General features: G+C 40.2%; 1 protein-coding gene and 1 long non-coding RNA gene across 6 annotated transcripts in view; one reads left to right on the forward strand and one right to left on the reverse strand.

The window, feature by feature from the left end:
• The window catches only part of LOC129524777 (uncharacterized), a 169,026-nt gene that overhangs the window by 152,312 nt on the left and 3,902 nt on the right, over window positions 1-12,812 (reverse strand). Inside the window, exon 2 of one of the 2 annotated variants that reach the window (XR_008668701.2) lies at window positions 9,714-9,810. This is a non-coding gene — a long non-coding RNA (uncharacterized lncRNA). Of the gene's footprint in view, window positions 1-9,055; window positions 9,811-12,812 lie in introns of those variants that run through there. The other variant, XR_010130319.1, reaches the window with a different exon arrangement.
• Window positions 1-12,812, forward strand: part of PALM2AKAP2 (PALM2 and AKAP2 fusion) — a 533,118-nt gene that overhangs the window by 114,555 nt on the left and 405,751 nt on the right. The window lies entirely within an intron of this gene.

The raw sequence follows: 12,812 nt of genomic DNA on the forward strand, positions 1-12,812 counted from the left end.
CACCTCCACCCCCTTAGTATCCCTTTACCCTGCTTAACTTTTCCATAATGCCCTCATGACTATGTAACATTAAATATTTATTTATTTATTTATTATATGTGAGGAGAGCCTCGCTAGAATGTAAACCTGATGAAGACTTCAAAACCCCTGGAACAGTGCTTTTGCACAGAGTAATCATCATCAATACATACTTGGTGAAAAACTGTAAAAATGGCAGCACAATCTTTTATCACAGAGATGTACCATGATAAGCATGCAGATTCGTTTTGATTTTTCATCACTGCACATGATGGTTTGATGAGCTTCCTTATACATAAACCCTTGTTCCCATCTCTAGTTACGTTCATTACTGATATTCCAAGGGGCAGAATCACCTAAATCAAGGGGTATATATAGTTATAACACTTTTGATTCACATCACCAAATGGTTCACCAGAAGACTTGCACCATTTATATACATACAGATACCAACAGTATGTAAGTCTGTTCCTCAAACCTTCACTAATGCTGAGTGTGATTGCTTTTGAAATCCTGCCCACTTTGATAGTCAAAATAACAGCGTCACATTTTGTGTTTCTTGGGATATCTGTGAAATGAACATTTCTCTCATGTCTGTTTGCCATAGGTATTTATTTGTATGTGAATGTGTGATTGGACCCACGTTCTACTATTAATGTTCATCTTTTTTCTTATTGATTCATAAGGGCTGAACTATTGATCTGTTACATACAGATGTTGTGGATATGTTTTCCTATTTTGTTGTTTGCCTTTTGATTTTGATTGTGGTGCTATCTTTTATAGACATGTTCATTGGCTTTTGGCCAATTTTATCAGTTTGTTCTTTTAGGATATGTCCTGTTCCTTTTACACCCAAAAGTCACTTTTCACCCTGAAATTAGGTGTTTACTTTTTATGCTTAACTCTCTAATCCATGTGGAGTTTATCTGAGTGCCAGTTGTGGGATATGGATTCAAACTGTAGTTAATTTCTCCCCAGAAGTTAACCAGATACTCTATGCACTTTACTGGATATCCCATTATTTCACCACCAGCTGGAATTTCAAGATTTATCATATACTGATTGCTTTGAATCACTTGAGATTGTTTTATGCATGGTTAGCTTTTAGTAATTCTGACCATCTTTAATTTTTTTTGATGAGTACATATTTATAGGGTACATGTGATATTTTGAGTACATGTATAGAAAACTTAATGATCAAATCTGGGTATTTAAGAAGTCTATCACCTCAAGCATTTATAGTTTCTATGTTTTGGGAACATTTCAAGTCCTCTTTCTAGCTATTTTGAAATATACAATACATTGCTGTTAACCATAAGTGACCTATTCTGCTATTGAACATAACGTGTTCTATCTATCTGTATGTTTGCGCCTATTCACCAACCACTCTTTATCCCCACCTACCCTCATACACACCCTCCCCAGCTTCTAGTAACTATCATTCTAATCTCTACCTCCATGAGATTAACTTTTTTAGCTCCCACGTATGAGTGAGAAAATGCAAGATATGCCTTTCTGTGCCTGGATAATTTTACTTAACATAATAACCTCCAGTTCCATCATGTTGCTTCAAGAGAACATTTAGTGGCAAAGAATACTTTGTAAGAATCCCATACTGTATCTCCTTCTTTCATACCAATGCGTGGTTTAATATATAATAACCTTGTTTGAAATAAAAGGCTTTGATGCCTGGTGCCCTTACCACTTATGAAGTAACCATCGGTTTCCACCACTAAAAATCTCCTATGGTCACAAAGTATTTTGTGAAAAAATCCAAAGGCAAAGAGAGAGGCAGGTCTGCCCCATACAGAAGTTCAAGCTGTGCACTGCACAACTCCAAGGAGTGTCTATCACATAGCAAGTTATATAAATGGTGCCCCAGAGTTTGATAGTCTACAATATGTACAGTTGTGTGCATTGATCATGAAGAGAGAATCCATGTTCACTTCCCAACTCAGCCCTCAAGAAAACCAACACGAGGTCTTTGAGAGCTTACTAGATCTTAGAGATCAACTTCATCATTTACAGCAAAACATGCCAAGGTTCACCAAAAAGGTATAGGCTTGTCTATGGTCATAAGACTTAGTGATAGAAAAGGGATAGATCCCAGATTTCTCTTTTTTTCATTGATTTATCTATGTGACTTTTTATGTATTTCATTGATTTATCTATTTCATTTTTTGTTTACTTTCAAGAAGGTAATATATTCTCATGGCCCAAAATTCAAAATTTATATCCACAAAAACTGGTTTACCCATCCTAACCCCCTCCCAACCCCACTGAGAGTTCCCATAAACAAACCCTAATACTAGTTGGTGGCATATCTTTCCAGGGATAGTCCAAGTATATACAAGCAAATGCAGCCATACATTCTCCAATCACTCCCCTTTTTAACCTAAATACTAACATACTGCACACTATTCTGCATTTTGACTTTTTCATTTATAATATATCTTCATGCTTGCTCCTCATCAGTGCATGAAGAGTTTTTCCATCCTGTCTTAAAGAGAAGTTGTGTACTATTGTATGATATACAACAACTCTTTTAACCCTATGGATGGACATTCATTTGCTATTAGAAATAGTACGACAGTGAATAATGTTGTTCTCATATCATTTTGAGCATGGGTCATCTGTAGGATAAAATTTGTGGGAGTGGGATTGCTGGGTCAAAGTACATTTGTAATTTTAATAGACACTGCCAAATGGTTCTCTATAAAGGTTGTTCCATTATTAGCTGATTTTCTTATATCATCATTAACACCGCTAGCAAACTTGGTACATTTTGCCAGCCCAATGCATACAAGAGAGTGCAGTTTGTGTGTGTGTGTGTCAATGTAAAGACAAATATTTCTTTAAATAATAATGTATTTGTATTTTTTTTTGCAGTGGAATTGGAAATTTTCTCACAGTCCTATTCAGACGTGCAAAGAAGTGGTAGTTTATTTCTATAAGTGACCTAATCATCCACTGTATACATTTGCTGTTTAATGAAATCTCAGCTTCTCCCAGCTTTAACATGTATTCTCATTTAAAGATTTAGAAAGATAAAATAAAAGGGTGGGGATCAGATTCTGCCCTTCCTCTATTCTTTCCTACAATTTGAGTCTCATGTTGGCTCTTTTGTTCATTTGTTTTTAATTGACTCATGATAGTTGTACCTATTTGTGGGGTATAATGTGAGATAGTGCAGCTTTCATTTGCCTTTCTCTTATTATGAATATGTTTAAGCATCTTTTCATGTGTTTCAAGCTATTTGTATTTTCTATTCTGTGAGCTATTTCGTTCCTTTGCTCATTTTCTTAAAAAACTGAGCTATTGGTCTTTTTGCTTACTAATTAATAGAAAGAGAAGTAACTTTTTCACTAGTTATATTGAAATAGAACATCTTTTCATAGTTTGAGAGCCAGTGTATTTTCTCTCCTGACCTGTCTGTTGGTATAGTTTTCCCTTCTCTTCTTTTGGGGTGTGAATCTTTTTGTTCTTGATGTATGGAGTCATTTATGCATTATAGAACCCAGATTTTTGGAACCCCATTCCCAGCCTCTTAAACTTAGATGTGCTGTATCCTCATTTCTTCATTGCACATTTCTTCATTTCATAGAATGGTAGAATGTTTTGTAAGTGTACATGTAAAAATTAATCAATTCCAGAATCACCACAAACTCAGAAAACATGGCATCAAAACGGTGATTCTTTAAGGTGCAAGATAGTGTGAATCATTTAGTCTCCGGCAAATGCATCCATCATAATATAAGACCTTTTAGAATTAGAAAAATAATCAAACCTGTAACAAATTTTGCAAGCAATTTATAAACAGGTGCTAGACTCTAAGATATTGGTGACAGTAGAGAAGCAAACAAACAAACAACAACAACAACAGCAACAACAACAAAAACCAACCAGTGATTAATTGTAATATTTTAGGCCCATTTTAAATGCATCCTCCTCCATGAAATATTTCTTGGTTTCTCTGGACGGATGTTGTTTCTCTTGCCTCCGAATTCCCAGAGAACTTTGTACCTCTCTTAGGGAAATTATCAATGTCTGTCTTTTATTATAGTTAGTTATGTACATGAGTATTTCCAGGAGCACTGCCAATTTCCTATACTGATCATAGATTTTTCCTAATGAAAGGCTCAAAGGTCCCAAGGCAAAGTATTCTTTTTTGAAGTAAAGTTATTGTGGTGTAATTTATATATGGTAAAATTCACTCTTTTCAAATGTACAGTTCAACGTGTTTTGACAAATGTATACTTGCGTATAATTACCTCCAAAATGAAGATACAGAACATTTCCGTCACCACAGTGTTCTCTTGGTACTTCTGTTGTCAAGCCACCCTCTTCACCCTCAGCCCCTATTGATCACTGATTTGATTTTTGCCCCTATAGTTTTGCCTATTCCAGAATGTTGTATGAAAAGAATCATGCATTTTGTAGCATTTTGTGTCTATTTTTACTCTAAACCACAGTACTTTAAAATTAAACACAGGAAATAATTTACTCATTGCTTTGTGGAATTTAGATTAAGTAGACTTGCTCACCAAAATCATGCCAGTAGTTAGGCAGTGGTCAAAAGGAAGGAACAAAGAGGAAAAGGGAGGGAGAACAGAAATTGAGAAAAACACAGAAGGAAAGTTTAATGTTTATTATAATATTCTTTATTGTTTAGAAATTATTTTCTATAGAGCACGTCCAATGTCTCCAGCATTTTGTGTCATCTTCACGATAACTTTACAAACTGTTATTATTCCCATTCTGCAGATGAGGATGCTGAGGTTCAAGTTATTTAACTGACTTGTCCCCAAACAGAACCATAGAAAAATGAAAAATCAGCATTGAATAAACTCTGATTTGAAGGACATTGTTTTATGGACTCCTTCAGGCTTCCTCTTCCCCAAATTCTAGTAAGAGAGAGTTAACGAGAAGACCTGTCAGCTCTGGAAGGAAGAGCTTCTCGCTTTCACTCACCATTGTAAACCCAGAAACTAGCACTGTGTTAGCCCACTGTATAAGAGGTGTTCATTAAATATTGTTAAATGAACTCACGAAACAAATGTCTGTCCTTCAGATCCTTAGAGTACAAATGCACTCAATTTTCCTCCCCAAGAGCTCACTGGGAGTTTTTTTCAACTGTTGCATTTTTTTCCTCATTTTTTAAAGTTTCCTTTTTTACTCAAAGTAAAACACAAATGATTTCTCAATTCCTGTAACTTTGTGTCAGGGCACATTATCCCAACACATGCATTGAAGGCGTGTGACTGAGTACCACCTTTTGGATTGTCTGTCATTTGAATAAAGAATATGGTTTATGTTCATTAAGGACCACTCCAGAGGTAACCTTCAGCTAATCATTTCTTATGTTCTTCATCTAGACCAGTGGAGTAATGATCAAACATAAAGTGATCTATTTGAATGAAAAACAGGCTATATATAAAATGGTTTTAAAATGAAAAGAAAATCTAATCTTTTGGCATTTTAAGATGCTGACAAACCAACAGGGTATGTGGAAAATTCCTTCCAAAATATTATTGCTTTCCTAAAACCAATCTGAATGTTTGAAGGCAGATGAATAGGTCAGGAATTATAACAGTATCTATCACTTTGTGGATTGTTGTGATGTCTGAAAACAAGGATAGAATTTTTTTTTAATTTTACTTTAAGTTCTGGGATACATGTGCAGAATGTACAGGTTTGTTACACAGGTGTACATGTGCCATGGTGGCTTGCTGCACCCATCAACCCGTCATCTAGGTTTTAAGCCCTGCATACATTAGGTATTTGTCCTAATATTCTCCCTCCCCTTGTCCCCCACCCCCAACAGGCCCTGGTGTGTGATGTTCGCCTCCATGTGTCCACGTGTTCTCATTGTTCAACTCCCACTTATGAGTGGAACATGCCGTGTTTGGTTTTCTGTTCCTGTATTAGTTTGCTGAGAATGATGGTTTCCAGTTTCATCCATATCCCTGCAAAGGACATGAACTCATTCTTTTTTATGGCTGCATAGTATTCCATGGTGTATATGTGCCACATTTTCTTTATCCAGTCTATCATTGATGGGCATTTGTGTTGGTTCCAAGTCTTTGCTATTGTAAATAGTGCTGCAATAAACATACATGTGCATGTATGTTTATAGGAGAATGATTTACAATCCTTTGGGTATATACCCAGTAATGAGATAGAAGACATTTATGCTGTCAACAAACATATGAAAAAAAGCTCATCATCACTGGTCATTAGAGAAATGCGAGTCAAAACCACAATGAGATACCATCTCATGCCAGTTAGAATGGCAATCATTAAAAAGTCAGGAAACAACAGATGCTGGAGAGGCTGTGGAAAAATAGGAATGCTTTTACACTGTTGGTGGGAGTGTAAATTAATTCAACCATTGTGGAAGACAGTGTGGCGATTCCTCAAGGATCTAGAAGAATAGAATTTTTTTTTAATGGTATTGTATCATATAAACCTATGTAGTTCCCAAAGAGGTCTTCAAAGTGTTTTAGGTCCCTGGGAAGTTTTTGATCTTTTGAATTTCTCATTTTCTTTTTACATAATTATGTCTCCAAAATGGCTCCTCTTTTGGCAATAAACTTTGATCAGTGGAAGAATAGTGACACCTGGATTCTAGGTCTAAGTTTCCACTTTTAATTTAAATATTTGTCTATTTAACACCCTGGAACTTTCCAGTGAAATTCCATCCTAGAGTATAAGAAAAGTCTTTATTAATCTAGATGTGTAGGGCAGTATAGATATTCACCTTTAAATTAATTGATCGATTATCCTCACTGAATTGCCACCCCAGACCCACAGAAGGGATTATCGGAGCTGGCAATGTCTTGAAATGGCAATGTCCACATGGAAGGGGCAGTAATACAGCAGCCTTTGTACTTTGTCATTGCAACCCAGGCCAATGTAAGTCACTCACTGTGAGGCAGGAAAAAAACCCTAAGTTATTATAAAGGGGCAAAAGCTACTTTTATATACTTTTAAGAAGTCTCTTGCCTTGGAGCTGAGATAATGGGAAATTTTAAAAAGGAAAATAGGAGAATGACATAGACAAGTGACTTTTTGCCTTGGCAGACATGGCTTTCCTACCCTCCTTTTATCTCAATGCCCCTCCTTCCCATTCCCCAGGGGGGTGGAGGGGAGGAAAGAGATGGGAATGCTGAGAACAGAAACCAGAGTAAACATTAGGATTTTAGGGTCAGGAAAGAGCTCAAAGATGTTAAGACCATGTGGCCAGAGCTGGCCACATGATCAGAGCCAGGCACGTGCCTATGTGGACACAGAAGCCAAGAGAGACCAGAGGGCAGCACTTTCAGGGAGTCAATAAGGGTAGAGCCCTTTCAAGGATATAAGTGGAGAGAGCAAAGGACTCCTTGAGAAGCAGGTCCCAAAAGCAGGGCTAGAGAGTTGGACAGGTTAACATATCCCGGGGGTCACTGTGGCATGAAAAACAGAAGCTGAGGGAAACTCAGAGGGCAGAGGGACCACAAAAGCCTGAAACCCAGAAGGCTGGCCTCCTCCTGCCCACCCTCCATTGCCAGGCCCTATTCATCCTCCCCGCCTCCTCAAATCTGCCCTTTTCTCTCCATCTCCATAGAGCTGAGACCACGGGCTATACTCCCAGACTGTCGGTAGGTAAGACCCTGCCCTGCCTCCTACTTGCTTTGCAACCCTAGGTCAAATACCTAACTTCTCTGTGCCTCAGTTTCTTCATCTGAAAGATGGGAAAGATACTACCATATCCATTTTAGGAATTGTTTGGGGTGCCAAATGAATTGACACCTGTGAAGCATTCACAGGGTACTTAATATTAGTTTCTTAGCTATGTTAGTTTCCTAGGGATGCTGTAAGACATGACCACTCACTGGGTGGCTTAAAACAAGGGAAATTCACTCTCTCATAGTTCTGGGAGTGGGAAGTCTGAAATCAAGGTGTCAGCAGGGTTGGTTCCTTCTGGAGGCTCTAAGGAAGAATCTGTCCTTGCTTCTGTCCTAGCTTCTGGCAGCTGCTGGAATTTCAGAGATGCATAGGCCCTCAATGTGGGGTGGGAGGGAAGTAGGTGGAGTTCCTTGGCTCATGGACACATTGCTCCAATCTCTGCCTCTGTCTCCATGTGGCCTTCCCCTCTGGGTGTGTGTGTGTGTCTTAAATCTCTTCCTCTTATGAAGACATTGGTTATTGGGTTTAGGTCCCACCTTAAATTCAGGATGATTTATCTCAATATCCTTAACTAAATTACTTCTGCAAAGACTCTGTTTCTAAGTGAAGTCACATTCACAAGTACAAGGGGTAGGACTTGGACAGATCTTTTGGACAGCCACTATTCACCCAGGTACAGTCATCATAATTATTACTTTCAATTCAGGCTCCTATTGTCTCTTGACTATACTCTTATAATAGTCTCCTTGCCTGCAGTCTTCATACAGCAATCCATTCTCAGTAAAGTATCCCCAGTGAGCTTTCCAAAACATCTTCCTCTTTTACACCCTAAAGTGGCTCCCTGTCACCTGCAGGGGAACATCTGACATGCTGAACTAGACCCAACCTGGAGCTTATCTCATCTCCCCAGGGCCATCTCCCACCCCCATCCATCTTGTACATCCTTCTCCAAAACAGGGTGTCTCCCAGAACTCTAAACACACTGCGCTCTTTTACACCTCCTGGCCTTTGCACAGCTTGTTCTCTCTGCCTATATACTACCTCCCCCCTAGCCCCCATTGAGAGCCTATGCATCCTTGAAATTCAGTTCTTATTTCATCTCCTCTGAGATGCCTTCCTGGACCCTTCTCTGGCAGTTCCCCTAGATCCCAAGAACTGCCTCCTTATCCTCACTGATTCTTGAGCTCACCCCTGTCATCAAACTGTATCAACTGATTCCCAAAGATCTGTTAATGTTTCTGTTGCCCCTTGAGAGTTGCACCTTATTCAACTCTGCCTCACCGATGCCAGTGCAGTAGTGGAAGGTGTTGAATGATGAATGACTGGTGGATGGATGGATGAATGGATGGATGGATGGATGGATGGATGGGATGGGATGGATGGATAGATGGATGCATGGGTAGATGAATGAACGGATAAAGGGATGAATATTTTTTAAAAAAAGAAAAGAAAACTCTGAGTCAGGAATCATTTGGAACTACAAGGTGAAACCTGGACTAAAGCTAGGACCATCTGTGATGAGAAGACCTGAGCAGTTATTAGTGAGGAAGGAATGTGGATACTCAGGATTCATGTCTTTGTCATATAAATAATGAACAACCAAGTATCTGAACTGCCCCATAGATGATGCCAAAAGTAACTGCTGAGCAAACTCATTATAGCTCTGATTCTTTTTAATGTCTAAAGCCTTAAAATAAAGAAGCCCCTTTGGGAGTGGATAAAACGTGGTTCTCACATCTCACACTTTAGTATGAATTAGATTTACCTGGTCCATAAGTTTAAAATGTGGACACCTAAGCTCCACCCCCAGAGATTCTGATGAAGTTAGTCTGAGGCAGGCTCAGTGATTTGTGGAGAGGTTAAAATTGCAAATTCTGGCTCTGCCACATCTGTGCTATATGACCTTACACAGTTCCTTAATTTTTCATCTCTTAAGTGGAGACAATGCTAGTACTTCTTCACAGAATTGTGATGAGTTAAATACTAGTAAGAAGAGTTCAGCACATGTAAGTGCTCAGTAATGTTACCTGCAATCATTGCCGTCTTCATCACCATCACCATCATCATCATCATCATCACCAATGACATCTGTGGTTTTTAATAGTGGCTGCATAGTAAAATCACCTGGGAAATTTACAAATAGATCCTGATATAGTTAGTCTGGAGTGGGCATTGGGTAAGGGTATAATTTTAGAGCAACCCGCCATTAAAAGTCTGATGTGCAGTCACAGTTGAGACCCAGTAGGCTCTTGATCTGTGCTTCTCAAACTTGAAGTGTGCACAGATCACTAGGGCAGTTTGTAAAAAATGCAGATTCTGATTCAGAAGGTCTCAGGGTGTTGATGATCTGCATTTCAAACAAGCTCCAGGTAATGCTGCTGCTGCTGTCACAGACCACAGTATGAGGCATCAGGTTTTAGAGGATGAGTAAAACCTCCTGAGCCTGAGATGCAATGCACAACATGGTCGGGGACTTGGTATCAACCCAGTGACCAATTGTGATGGAGGCCACATGGTTCCTGGTTATACCCAGGCCTGTCATATGCGGAGTGTCACATGCCTTCCTTCTGGAATTCCCCCGCTCCTCACTAATGTCCCAGGGAGGAGAGGCAGGCAGGCTGTCTTGGGCTTCTCTGATAAGATATGTCAAGTGTACATGCATTACCTTCCCTACTGTCTGGGGAGTCCTTTCGGAAAGCACTTAAGGACATGCTATGCACTGAGCACTTAGCTCTTTAGATTGTGGAGCTCAGGGTCAACGTTTTGCCCATAAAAGGGCCACTTGTGTAGGTCAAACTGCCGAGTCAATGACCCTGCCCAGTGGGAATAGTATTGTCACCCCTGTTTTTGGCACAGATGATTTGCGTGTTTTCCAAACATCATTAAATGCCAAGGTCCCTGACTCTAAATGTGGTTCAGGTGTAGGGACTCAGAGGCCCACAGCTAGACTGGGCAAGGGAGGGGTAGAAGATTAAAATGGGAATGACTGACAGGCATAGGCTATTAATTCTCAAAGGTTGGCTCTTCATCTTCTTGCAGACTCATTGCGATTTCCTCAAAGCAAGGCCTTCACTGCCTGGTTGTGCATCATAGAGTTCACAGTATTGTGAAATCACCCTTAAGGCAAAGCTGACAGCATCTTTATTTATTGTGCATGGATTTCATGTTAGCCTCATCATTCTTTTGCTGCATGTTGATAAGGCAGAAATAGTGAGTCATTTAAATAGCGGATTACAAAGACTCTGATGTAGTAAATCTACCCTCTAGGTTTTCATTTCATAAAGAATCTGTGCATTATTTATCATCCTCATCAGCAGAATAATAAAAGCCAACACAGACCTTCTCATGAACCCCATAATGTAGATATTATTGTCCTCAGTTTACCCAGGATAAAATTGAGGCACAGAGAGGTTAAGTACCTTGCCCAGGGCTCCCCCATGCCAATAAATATGGAGCTGACGTTGGAACCCAGAGCCTTGCAGTGCCAGTGCTGTTAGCCACTGTCCCCGACTCCATTTGTGAGAATGCTGCTGACTGGCATTTATGAGAGTGCTTAGTACCTGCCAGGCACTGTGCCAGGGGATTTACATGGATTATCTGCTTTTACCCTCAAAACACTGATATGACTTAGGCACTATTAATTTCATTTTCTGATTGAGAGAGCTGATGTGAGAGAAATGCAGTGATTTTCTCAAGTTTAAACTCGCCTTGTAAGCTTCAAAGCTGTGATTGGAACCCTAGGGGCCCATGTTCCCCTTGCTCATGTGTTCTGGCCCCTCCTCAGCTGACTTTGGATTTTTGTCCCCTCCTACTGCTCCCTCCAACCCCAGCGTGAAGGTCTCCTGGCTTTGTCCAAACATTAGTTCCATCAGGGCCGCCCCACCGGCCTGTGCCCACCCTAATACCACTTCCTTGGAGTCCCTTTTGCCATTGGAGATGATGCATTCACAGGTTCCAGGGATTAGGGCATGGGCATCTTTGGGGGCTGTTGCCCCGTCTACCCCTACCACACCATTTTGCAGGTCTCTCACATGAATCCTGCAGGATCTTGCTGGTTTCCCTGCTTACATCTTCTTCCCTGCCTCATCCCTGGCAGCTGGAGTGACCTTTTAAAATGTAAATACATTACTTTGCAGTTTGCTTAACCCCTCCCAAGGCCGAGATCTGATGGGGCCACTCTCTGGCCTCCTCTCCCCGAACCCCTCCCCTCGCTCCCTCTGCCCTGACATGACTCCATCGCTGGCTTCATTCGGGGCTGTCTGATTGTCACTTCCTCCTCCCATACCTAAACCATCACCCCCATGCCACTCTCTCCCCTTAGTGTTGGCTTGCTTCAGAGCATTCCTAAGTTACAGTGTGCACTTCTCTACTCTTAATGTCTCTCTCCCTTCCCTGGATACTAGGTGGAAAAAAGGCAGCTGATCTCTAGCACATGGGACAATGCCTGGTTCAAAGCGTGGGCTAATACATGCAGCAGGATGGAAGGAGGGAAGGTGGGATGGAAGGAAAAGAGGGAGAGAGGGAGAAAAGAAGGAAGGAGAAAGGAAGGAAGGAAGGAAGGAGGGAGCAAAGGCAGGTAGGTAGGAAGAAAGGAAGGAAGGAAAGAAAAAAAGTGAAGGAAGGAGGAAGGGAGGGAAGACAGGCAGGGAGAAAGGTAAGAAGAAAGGAAGGAAAGAAAGAGAAAGAAATGGAAGGAAAGAAGGAAGGAGGAAGGAAGGGAGGGAGAGAGAAAGGAAGGAGAAAGGAAAGTAGGAGGGCAGGAGGGAGTAAAGCAGGCAGGCAGGGAGAAAAAAGGAAGGAAGGAAAGAAGGAAGGAAGGATGGGGAAGTCAGCTCAGTTGATTGTCCTTTTAATGTTTGTTATCTGAGGCCTTATTCCTTAGACGGGATGACAGTCCAAGTACTTAAAAAAAAAGTATCCCTTTTGCCTCTTTCAAATGCATATTTTTTATTCTTAAATTTTTTATTGATACATAATGTTTGTACATATGTATGGGATTTATGTGGTATTTTGTTACATGCATAAAATAAGTAATGATTAAGTTAGGGTATGTGAGGTATCCAGCACCTCAAGCTTTTATGATTTTTATGTGTTGGGAACATTTCAAGTTCTCTCTTTTGAAATAT

The sequence above is a fragment of the Gorilla gorilla genome, chromosome 13 (assembly GCF_029281585.2).
Source record: "Gorilla gorilla gorilla isolate KB3781 chromosome 13, NHGRI_mGorGor1-v2.1_pri, whole genome shotgun sequence".
Taxonomy (NCBI): Eukaryota; Metazoa; Chordata; class Mammalia; order Primates; family Hominidae; genus Gorilla; species Gorilla gorilla.